At 35.5% G+C, this 14530-nt stretch overlaps 1 pseudogene; it reads left to right on the top strand.

The window, feature by feature from the left end:
• Positions 1-10144: 10144 nt before the first annotated feature.
• LOC113614426 (high mobility group protein B1-like) lies at positions 10145-10866 on the top strand (annotated as a pseudogene).
• The last annotated feature ends 3664 nt before the right edge of the window (positions 10867-14530 follow it).

Raw genomic sequence — 14530 nt, 5'->3', positions numbered from 1 at the left:
AGCAGAAACTCTGAAAGCCAGAAGGGAGTGGCAGGACATATTTAAAGTGATGAAGGAGAAAAATCTGCAACCAAGGCTACTCTACCCAGCAAGGATCTCATTAAGATTTGATGGAGAAATTAAAACATTTACAGACAAGCAAAAGCTGAGAGAGTTCAGCACCACCAAACCAGCTTTACAACAAATGCTAAAGGAACTTCTCTAGGCAAGAAACACAAGAGAAGGAAAAGACCTACAATAACAAACCCAAAACAATTAAGGAAATGGGAATAGGAACATACATATCAATAATTACCTTAAATGTAAATGGATTAAATGCTTCCACCAAAAGACACAGACTGGCTGAATGGATACAAAAACAAGATGCATATATATGCTGTCTACAAGACACCCACTTCGGACCTAGAGACACATACAGACTGAAAGTGAGGGGATGGAAAAAGATATTCCATGCAAATGGAAATCAAAAGAAAGCTGGAGTAGCAATTCTCATATCACACAAAATAGATTTTAAAATAAAGACTATTAGAAAGAGAAAAAGAAGAACACTACATAAAGATCAGGGGATCGTTTCAAGAAAAAGATATAGCAATTGTAAATATTTATGCACCCAACATAGGTGGACCACAATACAAAAGACAAATACTAAAGCCATAAAAGTGTAGATCGACAGTAACACATTCATAGTAGGGGACTTTAACACCCCACTTTCACCAATGGGCAGATAATCCAAAAAGAAAATAAATAATGAAATACAAGCTTTAAATGATACATTAAACAGGATGGACTTAATTGATATTTATAGGACATTCCATCCAAAAACAACAGAATACACATTTTTCTCAAGTGCTCATGGAACATTCTCCAAGATAGATCATACCTTGTGTCACAAATCAAGCCTTGGTAAATTAAAGAAAACTGAAATTGTATCAAGCATCTTTTCCAACCATAACACTATGAGACTAGATATCAATTACAGGAAAAGATCTGTAAAAAATACAAACACATGGAGACTAAACAATACACTACTTAATAACGAAGTGATCACTGAAGAAATCAAAGAGGAAATCAAAAAAATACCTAGAAACAAATGAAAATGGAGATGTGACAACCCAAAACCTATGGGATGCAGCAAAAGCAGTTCTAAGAGGGAAGTTTATAGCAATACAATCCTACCTTTAGAAACAGGAAACACCTTGAAAAAACAACCTATCCTTGCACCTAAAGCAATTAGAGAAAGAAAAACAAACTATCAAAAAAACCCAAAGTCAGGAGAAGGAAAGAAATCATAAAGATCAGTTCAGAAATAAATGAAAAAGACATGAAGGAAATGATAGCAAAGATCAATAAAACTAAAAGCTGGTTCTTTGAGAAGATAAACAAAATTGATAATCCATTAGCCAGACTCATCAAGAAAAAAAGAAGACTCAAATCATTAGAATTAGAAATTAAAAATGAGAAGTAACAACTGACACTGCAGAAACACAAAGGATCATGAGAGATTACTACAAACAACTCTATGCCAATAAAATAGACAACCTGAAAGAAATGGACAAGTCCTTAGAAAAGCACAACCAGCTGAGATTGAACCAGGAAGAAGTAGAAAACATAAACAGACAAATCACAAGCACTGAAATTGAAACTGTGATTAAAAATCTTCCTAAAAACAAAAGCCCAGTCCAGAGGGCTTCACAGGCAAATTCTATTGAACATTTAGAGAAGAGCTAACACCTATCCTTCTCAAACTCTTCCAAAGTATAGCAAAGGGAGGAACACTCCCAAACTCATTCTATGAGACCAACAACACCCTGATATCAAAACCAGATAAGGATGTCACAAAGAAAGAAAAAGACCGGCCAATATCACTGATGAACATAGATGCAAAAATCCTCAACAAAATACTAGCAAACAGAAACCAACAACACATTAAAAGGATCGTACACAATGATCAAGTTGGTTTTATTCCAGGAATGCAAGGATTCTTCAATATATGCATATCAATCACTGTGATACACCGTATTAACAAATTGAAGGAGAAAAAAATATGGTCATCTCAATAGATGCAGAGAAAGCTTTCTACAAAATTCAACACCTATTTATGATAAAAACCCTCCAGAAAGTAGGCATAGAGGGAACTTCCCTCAACATAATAAAGGCCATATATGACAAACCCACAGCCAACATCGTCCTCAATGGTGAAAAACTGAAAGCATTTCCACTAAGATCAGGAACAAGACAAGGTTGCCCACTCTCACCACTCTTATTCAACATAGTTTTGGAATTTTTAGCCATAGCAATCAGAGAAGAAAAGGAATCCAAATCGGAAAAGAAGAAGTAAAGCTGTCACTGTTTGCAGATGACATGATACTATACATAAGAATCCTAAAGATGCTACCAGAAAACTACTAGAGCTAATCAATGAATTTGGTATAACAGCAGGATACAAAATTAATGCACAGAAATCTCTGGCATTCCTATACACTAATGATGAAAAATATGAAAGTGAAATCAAGAAAACACTCCCATTTACCATTGCAACAAAAATAATAAAATATATAGGAATTAACCTACCTAAGGAGACAAAAGACCTGTATGCAGAAAATTATAAGACACAGGTGAAAGAAATTAAAGATGATACAAATAGATGAAGAGATATACCATGTTCTTGGATTGGAAGAATCAACATTGTGAAAATGACTCTACTACTCAAAGCAATCTACAGATTTAATGCAATCTCTATCAAACTATGACTGGCATTTTTCACAGAACTAGAACAAAAAATTTCACAATTTGTATGGAAACACAAAGGACCCTGAATAGCCAAAGCAATCTTGAGAACGAAAAACTGAGTTGGAGGAAGCAGGCTCCCTGACTTCAGACTATACCACAAATCTACAGTAATCAAGACAGTATGGTACTGGCACAAAAACTGAAATATAGATCAATGGAAAAGGATAGAAAGCACAGAGATAAACCCACACACATATGGTCACCTTATCTTTGATATAGGAGGCAGGAATGTACACTGGAGAAAGAACAGACTCTTCAATAAGTGGTGCTGGGAAAACTGGACAGGTACATGTAAAAGTATGAGATTAGACCACTCCTTAACACCATACACAAAAATAAGCTCAAAATGGATTAAAGTCCTAAATGTAAGGCCAGAAACTATCAAACTCTTAGAGGAAAACATAGGCAGAACACTCTATGACATAAATCACAGTGAGATCCGTTTTAATCCACCTCCTAGAGAAATGGAAATAAAAACAAAAATAAACAAATGGGACCTAATGAAACTTCAAAGCTTTTGCACAGCAAAGGAAACCATAAACAAGACCAAAAGACAACCCTCAGAATGGGAGAACATATTTGCAAATGAAGCAACTGACAAAGGATTAATCTCCAAAATTTTCAAGTAGCTCATGCAGCTCAATAACAAAAAAGCAAACAAGCCAATCCAAAAATGGGCAGAAAATCTAAATAGACATTTCTCCAAAGAAGATATACAGACTGCCAACAAACACATCTAAGAATTCTCAACATCTTTAATCATTAGAGAAATGCAAAGCAGAACTACAATGAGATATCATCTCACACCAGTCAGAATGGCCATCATCAAAAAATCTAGAAACAATGAATGCTGGAGCGGGTGTGGAGAAAAGGGAACAGTCTTGCACTGCTGATGGGAATGTGAATTGGTACAGCCACTGTGGAGAACAGTATGGAGGTTCCTTAAAAAACTACAAATAGAACTACCATATGAACCAGCAATGCCACTACTGGGCATATTCCCTGAGAAAACCATAATTCAAAAAAGTCATGTATCAAAATGTTCATTGTAACTTTATTTACAATAGCCAGGAGATGGAAGCAACCTAAGTGTCCATCATTGGATGAATGGACAAATAAGATGTGGCACATATATACAATGGAATACTATTCAGCCATAAAATGAAACGAAATTGAGCTATTTTTAATGTGGTGGATGGACCTAGAGTCTGTCATACAGAGTGTAGTAAGTCAGAAAGAGAAAGACAAATACCATATGCTAACACATATATATGGAATATAAGGGAAAAAAAATGTCATTAAGAACCTAGGGGTAAGACAGGAATAAAGACACAGACCTACTAGAGAATGGACTTGAGGATATGGGGAGGAGGAAGGGTAAGCTGTGACAAAGTGAGAGAGTGACATGGACATATATACACTACCAAACGTAAAATAGATAGCTAGTGGGAAGCAGCTGCATAGCACAAGGAGATCAGCTCCGTGCTTTGTGACCAACTAGATGGGTGGGATAGGGAGGGTGGGAGGAAGGGAGACGCAAGAGGGAAGATATTTGGGAACATATGTATATGTATAACTGATTCACTTTGTTATAAAGCAGAAACTAACACCCCATTGTAAAGCAATTATACTCCAATAAAGATGTAAAAAAAAAAAGGATTCTGTTCTCAATCAAACATTGGAGAGCCTGGTACAGAATAAAAGCTTAATAAGATATTTTCCAAATACCTACCTGTCAAATAATGATAACAAAGGCAAGGTGAAAATAAACTTTATTTTTTTTTAATTGTGATACTATCTGATGGGTTGTTTTTCAGTTTTTTCTTTTTTTTAACCAATGTAACTGAGTATGCTTTTTCTCTTCATTATTACAATAACTTTTTGTTAGTTTTATTTATTTTTTTATGATCTCTATTTCCATAGAACTTTCTATTTATAAATACAGTACCAATGCCTCTTGGCAAGTGCTCATGGACATTACCAGGAGAGAAGGTCCTAAGTATTCTTCTTATACCCAGGACCACTCAATTAAAGGACATATCAACAGATTCAGCTATTTTTCTAATTTTCTTATAAACTAAAAATACATCATGGCGGGGGAAAGAAGTATATTGGAGAATGTTTTCTCCCAAGGAAAAGCATTACAGCATCAAATTATAAAGTTCTTCGATCAGAGAAAGAGGACGATGGTCTATACTATTTGACCCAGAAATAGCGGTGTTGTAAAAAGGGGGGAGCACTTAAATCAAAACCTGTAAGTAGTGCCTACAATAAAGAAACTCAGCATTCTTTTATCAAAATGGAAAGTCATTTTAAAATGTAACTTTGTGAACGATAATCAGTACTTGACTGTGGGGATATTGTGAAATTCCAACAAATCCTCAGTCATGATGCACATTTAAAGTTCAATGTCTTCTGTTCCTGAAACTTGCCTGTGTCCTAAAGGAAATCCGCTTTCTAAGATCTCAGCTATAATTGGTATTTCACTGATAAATGATAAGAAGACAATTGCAAATTCATAAATGCACTAATAAAGAATAAGTACTCTGGAGTTGAATGGAGTCAGGTTCTCCATATTTAGATCTGTGTGACCTGGAAAAGTTATTTAATCTCACATGATCATAGATTCATCTTTGTCAAAATGGGGTTCGGGTTTGTTAAAAGAACAGGGAGCAGGAGAGGTAAGATATGAGGGAGAAGAAAAAGAAAGGAAAAAATACATTTCATGTCACCTAATAAGTGTAGAAGTGTCTAAAGTACTAAGGCTGAATCAACAATGATAGCAACAGTGAACATTCATTTAATTTTCAGATTTTATTAATTGATTGTTGAAATTTTTAACATTTACACATACATGTACATATACACATTTTACAATTGAAAGCATCTGGAAACAGAAACTTTAAAAGAATGCTTCACTTTTAAATCATCAAAGGGAAAACTGCAAGTATTATCCACACAGCCAAATACAGGAATAAAACAAATTTTAAAACTAAAATACTATATCACTACACTGCATAAATAAAGAGGTACATCAAACATAACAATCATAACAATAAAAATCAAAGTTTGACAGGATGTTGTAAATCGAGTCTGTCAGACCCTGTAGAAAAATCAAAAGTTACAATATGCAGTATAAAAATTATAATCTAAAGCCAAGTGACTCAGAAATCAGGAAAGAAAAATATTAAAAAATGAAAAAGTAGGAGTTATAATATTAATACTAAACAAAAAGTTAAGGCGAGAGAGGAAAATCAGAATATTACCAGTATGGCCACTCATATTAAAGAAGGGAGCTCTTCTATTTTTTTTATAAATTTATTTATTTTTATTTTATTTATTTTTGGCTACATTGGGTCTTTGTTGCTGCACACGGGCTTTCTCTAGTTGTGGCGAGTGGAGGTTACTCTTCGTTGTGGTGCGCAGGCTTCTCATTGTAGTGGCTTCTCTTGTTGTGGGGTCTGGGCTCTAGGTGTGTGGGCTTCAGTAGTTGTGACATGCAGGCTCAGTAGTTGTGGCACATGGGCTCTAGAGTGCAGGCTCAGTAGTTGTGGTGCATGGGCTTAGGTGCTCCACAGCATGTGGGATCTTCCCAGAGCAGGGCTCGAACCCATGTCCCCTGCATTGGCAGGTAGATTCTTAACCACTGCACCACCAGAGAAGTCCCTGGAGCTCTTCTATTAAAAATATGTATTATGAATGTGTGTCACATCAGTATGGACAAATATATCAATAGGTACAATCTACAAAATTTGTATCTGCTACATGCCATTGTGTGGTTTTACTATGACTCATTTACCTACTTCTCTATGTGTTTGACATTTTACAGATATGTACACTGCACAATGTATATCAAACCATCATGTTGTATATCCTAAATATATACAATTTGTATTTGTTAATTATACCTCAGAAAAGCTTGAGGAAAAATAAATAAATACAAAGGTACTGCTGTAAATAAGCCTTTAGTAATGTGATGGTGAGGTGTAGGGGGAGGGGAAGCATCCCATAATCCCATGATTTCTGTCTCAGTCTTTCACTGATCCTGTGCCTCTGATCTTAAACTTCACAAGAGTTGTTCAGTCCTCCTCCATGACATCACCACCCATAGGTAGGCAGGGCAGGACAGCTAAAGTAGGCTGATGTTGGGTAATTCCCTTCCCCCAGTTAGTTAGGCCCTGATAATACACCAGCAGGTTAGGCTCTGGTTAAATATTTCCCTCTGAGGGCATGTTTTGTTAAGAACTGAGTGCTAGGGTATATTTCAGAATGGTTACTTTTCCCCTCCCCATGCCAGAAACATGTGGCAAGTTTTCTGTGATATTCACTATGAGAACCTGGTTGAGCTCACCGAGGTAAATCTCACAATATTGTGGGGACATCTCTATGACTGGGTACCCCTGGAGTTTTAACTCTTAGACTTGATCACACTGAGCCTCCAGCAATTCTTCAGTTACAGTTCAGGTTTTCCTGCCCAGGCACTTGTTCCCAAGGAGTTTTCTGCTCACCTAGGTGTCTCTGTTCCAGGAAGACATAAGTCCCCATATTTACCAATCTCTCCAATTGTAGGGGCAGGGGTTTGTCCCGTGTCCTCCACTCTTATGGATCCAGGAAGAGTTGTTGATGTTTTGGTCTGTTTAGCTTTTACTTTTTAGAATGAAGTAGCTTTTCAAGCTACTCACATATGGAACCAGAAACTGGAAGTCACCAAGATACTTTTGAATGAAAAGTCTGCATTGCAACTAAATTTTAAGAGCCTTAACGCTGTTGAATCTTACATGTTACCCCAAAATATAACACCTCAGCATATTAAATATCTTAGCTGAAAGAGTTTAAGACAATTAAAATGTCAGAGGAAGGAAGCCTACTCTGACCTAACACCCTCCCTTCTTCCTTGAAACAGGTCATAAAATTCCAATAAGAAAGGTATCCTCTCTGTACCAGGAGGAAATAAGACATTCTAATTATAAGACAAGGAAAACTCAGAGTCAAAAAATCTGTTCAAACAAACCTTGTTATACTAATGCTTATAATTTTAGTGACATTTTCCCCTATTTTATTAAGATATAGTTGACATACAATATTGTATAAGTTTAAGATGTATAACATAATGATTTGATATATGTGTATATTGTGAAATAATCACTGCAATATGTTTAGTTAACATCTATTAGCTCACATAGTTACATTTTTTTTCCTGTGATGAGAACTTTTAATATTTACTCTCTTAACAACTTTCAAATCTACAAAATAGCATTGTTAATTATAATCATTATGCTGCACATTACATCCCCAGAAATTATTTCTTTTATAACTGGAAGTTGTACCTTTTGATCATCTTCACCCAATTCCCCACACTTCACCCCCACCTCTGGCAGCCCTCAATCAATTCTACTGCTGTGAGTTTATTTAGATTCCACATATACATAGGATCATATAGTACAAAGTGTAAAAAAGACATATTCTTCTGTCTGACTTATTTCATTTAGCATAATGCACTCAAGGTCCAGCCATGCATTTACAAATGGCAAGATTTTCTTCTTTTTTATGGCAGAATTACACACACCCATACACACACACACACACACACACACACACACACCATGTTTTCTTCATTTATTCATCCTTTGATAGACACAGGTTGTTTCCATGTTTTGATTCTTGCAAATAATGCTATAATGAATATTGTAATAAAGATATCTCTTCTGGACAGTGATTTCATTTCCTTCCAATGTATATCCAGAAGTGCTGAATTATAGGATAATTCTACTTTTAAGTTTTTGAGGAACCTCTATACTGTTTTCCATAGTGGCTGCGCCAAGTTAAATTCCCACCCACAGTATACAAGAGTTCCCTTTTTGCATCCTCACCAGCACTTGTTATCACTTGTCTTTTTAATAGTAGTCATTAAAACAGGTATGAAGTGAAATTTCATTGTGGCTGTAATTTAGTTTCCCTGATGATGAATGATGTTGTGCATCTTTTCATGTACTTGTTTGTTGTTTGTATGTTTTCTTTGGAAAAATGTCTATTCAGGTCCTCTGCCTATTTTTTGATCAGCTAAGTATTTTTACTATTGAGTTGTATGAGTTCTGAATATATTTTTATTCTTAACCCCTTATCAGTTGTGTGATGTATAAATATTTTCTCCCATTCTGCAGATTTTTTTGATGCAAATTTTTTCAACATTTACTACAGCTAGCCCAAATCCCTTTGTCTTGTCAATTATTTACAAATTTATAGTTTCTTTGTCTAAAAGATATAAAACCTTCCTGCTCTGGTCACTTCTTCTGGTCTTCATTCTCTTGTGAAGGCTCCCATGTGCATGTAACAATTCAATAAAATTTGTATACTTTTTTCCTATTAATCTGTCTTTGTCTGTTTGATTTTCAGATTAGAATCCTAACAGAGTCAAGGAAAATTTTTCTCCCCTACACTGTCCCAAGACTTTCAATTTTCATAATGAAATGTCATGTTAGACATAAAATTTTACATACGTTACTATTTCAGCTCATTATTTTTACATAATGAGACTATGGTTGTAAAACAAAAATATCAAAAAATATAAGGTCGACTAATTCATCATTTATTAAAATTGAGTACTACACAACTATTAAAAGTCATATCATCAAATGATATTAAAAGAAGATATCACAAATAGTTGAATAATAACTTTTAATGGAAGAAAGAAGAACTCTAACAATATAGTCTCATATTTTGACATATATTTATCAGTTATTTAAATATTTAATACAAGATATTTATTTGAATGAAAAAACTAAATTATGTCCTTTCCTCCTAGAAGCACATTACTAGTAAAAGCAAGTTGGAAAGGAGAGGTGGAAACTTAAAATTATTGATCAGTTAGAATATGTGTGTGTAGCACTGTGTTTTATACACCCAAACTTGTTAAATCATCATAATTATACTGTTAGTTATACCCTATCAGAAGACTTAAAGGATTCAGAAAATTTAGGGAACCAATTAAGTATGGATGAAGAAATTCTAGAAGTCAAGCCTGAGTTTTTCTAGCACTTACTCCCTAGTATTTTTTTTTCTGTTAGACCAGTTCATAATGCAGATAATAGCCTTTTACAAGTGACAGCAATTCCTGCAAGATAGTCTAAATCTAGAAACTGCAGCAAAAGATCTTAATTGTTTTGGTTTTCCTTCAAGTTTGGGAATATTTTTCAGAGCTTGCCAACCTGTTTCTGCTTCTTTCATGGCAGACCCAAACAAGTGAAGTGAGCCTACCAAATTCATACATTAAGCTACATAGAGACAGCGTCAGGGCGAGTGAGAGCCGGACGGGCACTGGGCGACTCTGTGCCTTGCAAAGGAAAAATAATTAAACATGGGCAAAGGAGATCCTAAGAAGCCGAGAGGCAAAATTTTCATTCTTTGTGCAAACTTGCTGGGAGGAGCACAAGAAGCACACAGATGCTTCAGTTAGCTTCTCAGAGTTTTCTAACAAGTGCTCAGAGAGGTGGAAGACCATGTCTGCTAAAGAAAAAAGAAAGTTTGAAGACATGGCAGAGGCAGACAAAGCCCGTTATGAAAGAGAAATGAAAACTTATAACCCTCCTAAAAGGGAAACAAAAAAGAAGTTCAAGGATCCCAATGCACCCAAGAGGCCTCCTTTGGCCTTTTTCTTGTTTTGTTCTGAGTATTGTCCAAAAATCAGAGGAGAACATCCAGGCTAATCCAGTGGTGATGTTGCAAAGAAACTGGGAGAGATGTGGAATAACACTGCTGCAGATGACAAGCAGCCTTAGGAGAAGAAGGCTGCTAAGCTGAAGGAAAAGTACAAAAAGGATATTGCTGCATACTGAGCTAAAGGGAAGCCTGGTGCAGCAAAAAAGGGAGTCGTCAAGGCTGAAAAAAGCAAGAAAAAGAAGGAAGAGGATGAAGGTGAGGAAGACAAAGAGGATAAGGAGGAGGAGGAAGATGAAGAGGATGAAGAGGAAGAAGATGATGATGATGAGTATGTTGGTTCTAGTGCAGTTTTTTTTTCTCATCTATAAAGCATTTAACCACCCTGTACACAACTCACTCCTTTTAAAGAAAACAATTGAAATGTAAAAAAAATAAAAATAAAAGGATAGGCTGTAGGGTAAACTACATGATTTTTAGGAACACTGGGTTACTGAGAAGAGATTTCTGAGAAAAAAATACCTTAGGTACCGCACAGAGACATCTCATCTCATCCCTGTAAATAAAATCCTTTTATTTAACTGCATTTTTTTTACAGTGCAAATGCTTTACCTTCTTTATGGCTCAATCCTAAGTAATATGGGTAAAAACATCGATTTGAATGATAAATAAAGATCAGCTGTAAAGGAAAGAGAGTAAAGTTAATGGATTGGGAAGTAGAAAAAAAATATTTTAGAATATTGTTATAAAGGGATTGAATATGGAGATTTTGAAAGAAGCAGACAGAAAGGAGACAATAAATGCACCAACTTGGGCATTTTCATTTTGTTATTCCAGTGTCCATAGTACCATCCCTAATTCACAGTTGAATTCTTAGTCTAAGGGAGACTCAGTGAAGTTGAGTAAATTCTATTTTGAAGAAGTTCTTATTTTCTCTGTGAGGTTTAAGGTTCTCATTTTATAGGAAAAATTCAGAGAAAGACAGAGAGAGGTCTTTGGGGAACTTCAGTAAAATAGCAGGTAATTGTCTAAACTGCTTCTTATTTTTTATTTCTTCTTTTATTCTTCTTTCCTTCATTCCTTCCTTTGTAGTTTTTTTTTTCTTTCAACACTTCTTAAATTTCTTTCTTCTTTCCTTCTCTCCACAAATATGCTCTTACATTTTGAATATGGTAAATCCTTTGCAAGGTGCTAAATATGAAAAAAAGAATGAGACTTTATTTCTGTGCCAAATTTATAGTCTAGTGTTTCTATTACTATAAACAAGTACAAAGAAGGAAAGCCAGTTTCACTATATAGATTTTAAAGTACCAAGTTGGTTCAATTTTAAAATATAAATCAGATATAAAATTTATAGGCTTCTTTAGGATTCTAATTTTGTAAATGAGGGGTATTAAGATTGTGATTAAAAATCATCTTCAATTAGACAGTACGGATGTTGGTATCAGGGTATTGGAGCTTTTGCTATTCTTAACCTAATCTTCCTGTATATATGCTATTTTTTATATTTGTCATTCATTTTTTGTATAATTTAATTTCTATGCCTGTGATATTTATTATCTGGAGGCATTGAGGAACTCACACTCTGAGATAGGATCCACCAGAGCCCTTGGCCCAGATAGAAGTATAGGGGTGGGGGTTCTTGTTAAAGGGAGAGTCAGGGGAAGTTGAAGAAGTTCAGTATAAATTTATTTGTATTTTGTGTATTTGCATTATTTTCTGTGAAAAATATTCATCTTTTCATCAGCTATTCAGAGAGATCTATGATTCCCTCAAGTATATAGTTGATAGGTCTGAATTAAAACAAATTAAATATACTACTTTGTATTTCACTGGTTCTTTCATATATATTTTCAGGTTATTCCACTAAAAGATAAAGATTTTAAGAACTTTGACACACATTGAGACAGGAAGGAAGGGGGCAGGGCACAACTTTTAAAAGAATGACATAGCCCAAGGACACAACATAAACTGATTAGAACCAAATAGGTCAAAGGTGGTGGACGAGTTGACTTCCACTAGACATTGAGATTCAGTATATGCTCATTATAACACATCAGCAAGCTAAATGACACATCCACCTGTGCCATGACAGCTCCAAGGCTGACCATAAAAGGCCAAGAAGTGGTCAGTGGCCCAACTCCTGGAAAACCGAGCCCCTTCTCCAAAATAGTTGGAATAATCTTCCCACTTGTTAGCCTATGAAATTACCCATCACATAAAAACTAACAACCCCTTACCCTGGGGCCTCTTGCCTTTTAGATGGCCCACACTCTGTCTATGGAGTGTTTATCTCCCTGAATAAATCTGCTTTCACTCTACTTTGGCTTGCTCTTAAATTGTTTCACGTGAGAAGCCAAGGACCCTCACTTGGTGGCCTATCCCAGGGATTTGTCCGAGACCTGGGACACGAGCATCCTCTCACGCCCCATTTTCCTGCAAAAACATCAAGAAAAAACAACTATTTTAAATTGAACTTTTTATTTCAAATTCTCTGCCTTAGCATTACTCTTCAAAATGCATTCACGATAAGTATAATTTCATTTCCAAAAATTTTATTTTACATAATACCAGGGTTATACTCTCTACTAGTGCAATTATAGTGATTAACATTTTGGGTTTTTTACAGGAAAATGATGCTTTGACCATTTTACTCCATGTAAATATTTGGTATTTTAGGGCTAAGGGAATAAGAATATTATGCAGTTTATCAAGACCACCCCAACACAAGTGCATTCCTTTTCCAAAAATCTGAAATCTTGTACAATCTTTCATTCATGATATGATATTCCTATAAATGTTCATCAGTAAAAATGACAATGGAAGCAGCAGCAGAAAATTAGCTGAATACAGAGAAATTAATCCTTTACTATAACTTAAATCTAAGAATTTCCTTTAAACAGTGCATACTTATTTCTCAGTGCAAACTACAGAGCTGTAAGGAAATGAACAATGGTGATTACATAGCAACAGAAAAGCTTTTTTGGATCCAAAGCTAATCAATTGCAAATAATCTGGATGTTGCTCTGTTAAAGCAGGTGGCTAGATATGAACAGAGAAAGGGGGCCATGGGCAAGATGGCAGGAAAAAATGCATCTTGTAAACCAAGGGAGTCCCTGGACAAAGAAAAGCAGGAACCTCCAGACTGACAGGAAACCACACATTTTGGGATGATAAGTATCCTGGAGGCAGACAAAGAGGGAACAGTAGGAATCTCCAACATCTAAATGTAACCTTTTGCTCATTATGTCCCCATTACAATGACATTAGACTTGCAGATAAGAAGTACCCATCATGCACTGAATCCATGAGACTTCCAACCAAGACAAAATAAGGACAAAAATCCCTCCTCCCCTCAGGAAAGTGGAGCTTTGATGAAAATCAGGGAATATAACCCCCAAACTCCTACCTCCCCAGTGGATATATTGCCCCTTGAATTTTAAACCCCACATAAACAGCTTGCCAATAAAACTCAGGGCAACTATTGACCTGAGCCCACTCTCCCCTTGAGAGCATACTATCACTTAAATAAATCCTCACTTTACTTTTTTGGCCTTCCTTTCTCATTTCTGAATTCTTTCTGTGATGAGACAAGAAGCTACCCTCTGGGAACAGTTCTTTGTGCTTCAGATAGATTATTGAAGTCTGTAGTATCACTTCTTCCCCAGTTAGAGCAATGCTTTATTTTTTTAGAACTGGATAGTAATGTATTTTTGCACCTTTCCTTCAATATTATTAAATAATTATAGGGAAGAAAAGCTCTATTGAGAGATTTTTTTCAGCCTCAGAAATGCTGCTTGAAACTTGGAAACCTCAGGTAGAAGGTCACTTCTGCTCCTTGAACTCTAAGAATGTGAGACTGGGTTTTGTTATAAAATGTATTAAACTAAGAGAGTGTCCATATGGCATGAATTGAGTCATGAAGTTTATTCCTACACATAAAATACTGGCCCTGCTATTGGACCACTACCCTATTTCTAAGTTCTTAAGGCCTGTTCTCAGAAGACTCCTATTTAAAGGCAGAAACAGCTTTAGAAAATGTTGTGGGTCAGATTATCACAATTTGTGCTATTTGTCTGGAAAAACA

Source organism: Aethalodelphis obliquidens, unplaced genomic scaffold (genome assembly GCF_003676395.1).
Source record: "Aethalodelphis obliquidens isolate GAN/ISIS:26980383/991018 unplaced genomic scaffold, ASM367639v1 scaffold96, whole genome shotgun sequence".
NCBI lineage: Eukaryota > Metazoa > Chordata > Mammalia > Artiodactyla > Delphinidae > Aethalodelphis > Aethalodelphis obliquidens.
Note: the sequence above shows the minus strand (reverse complement) of the source record. Positions and strands in the feature narration are given on the sequence as shown.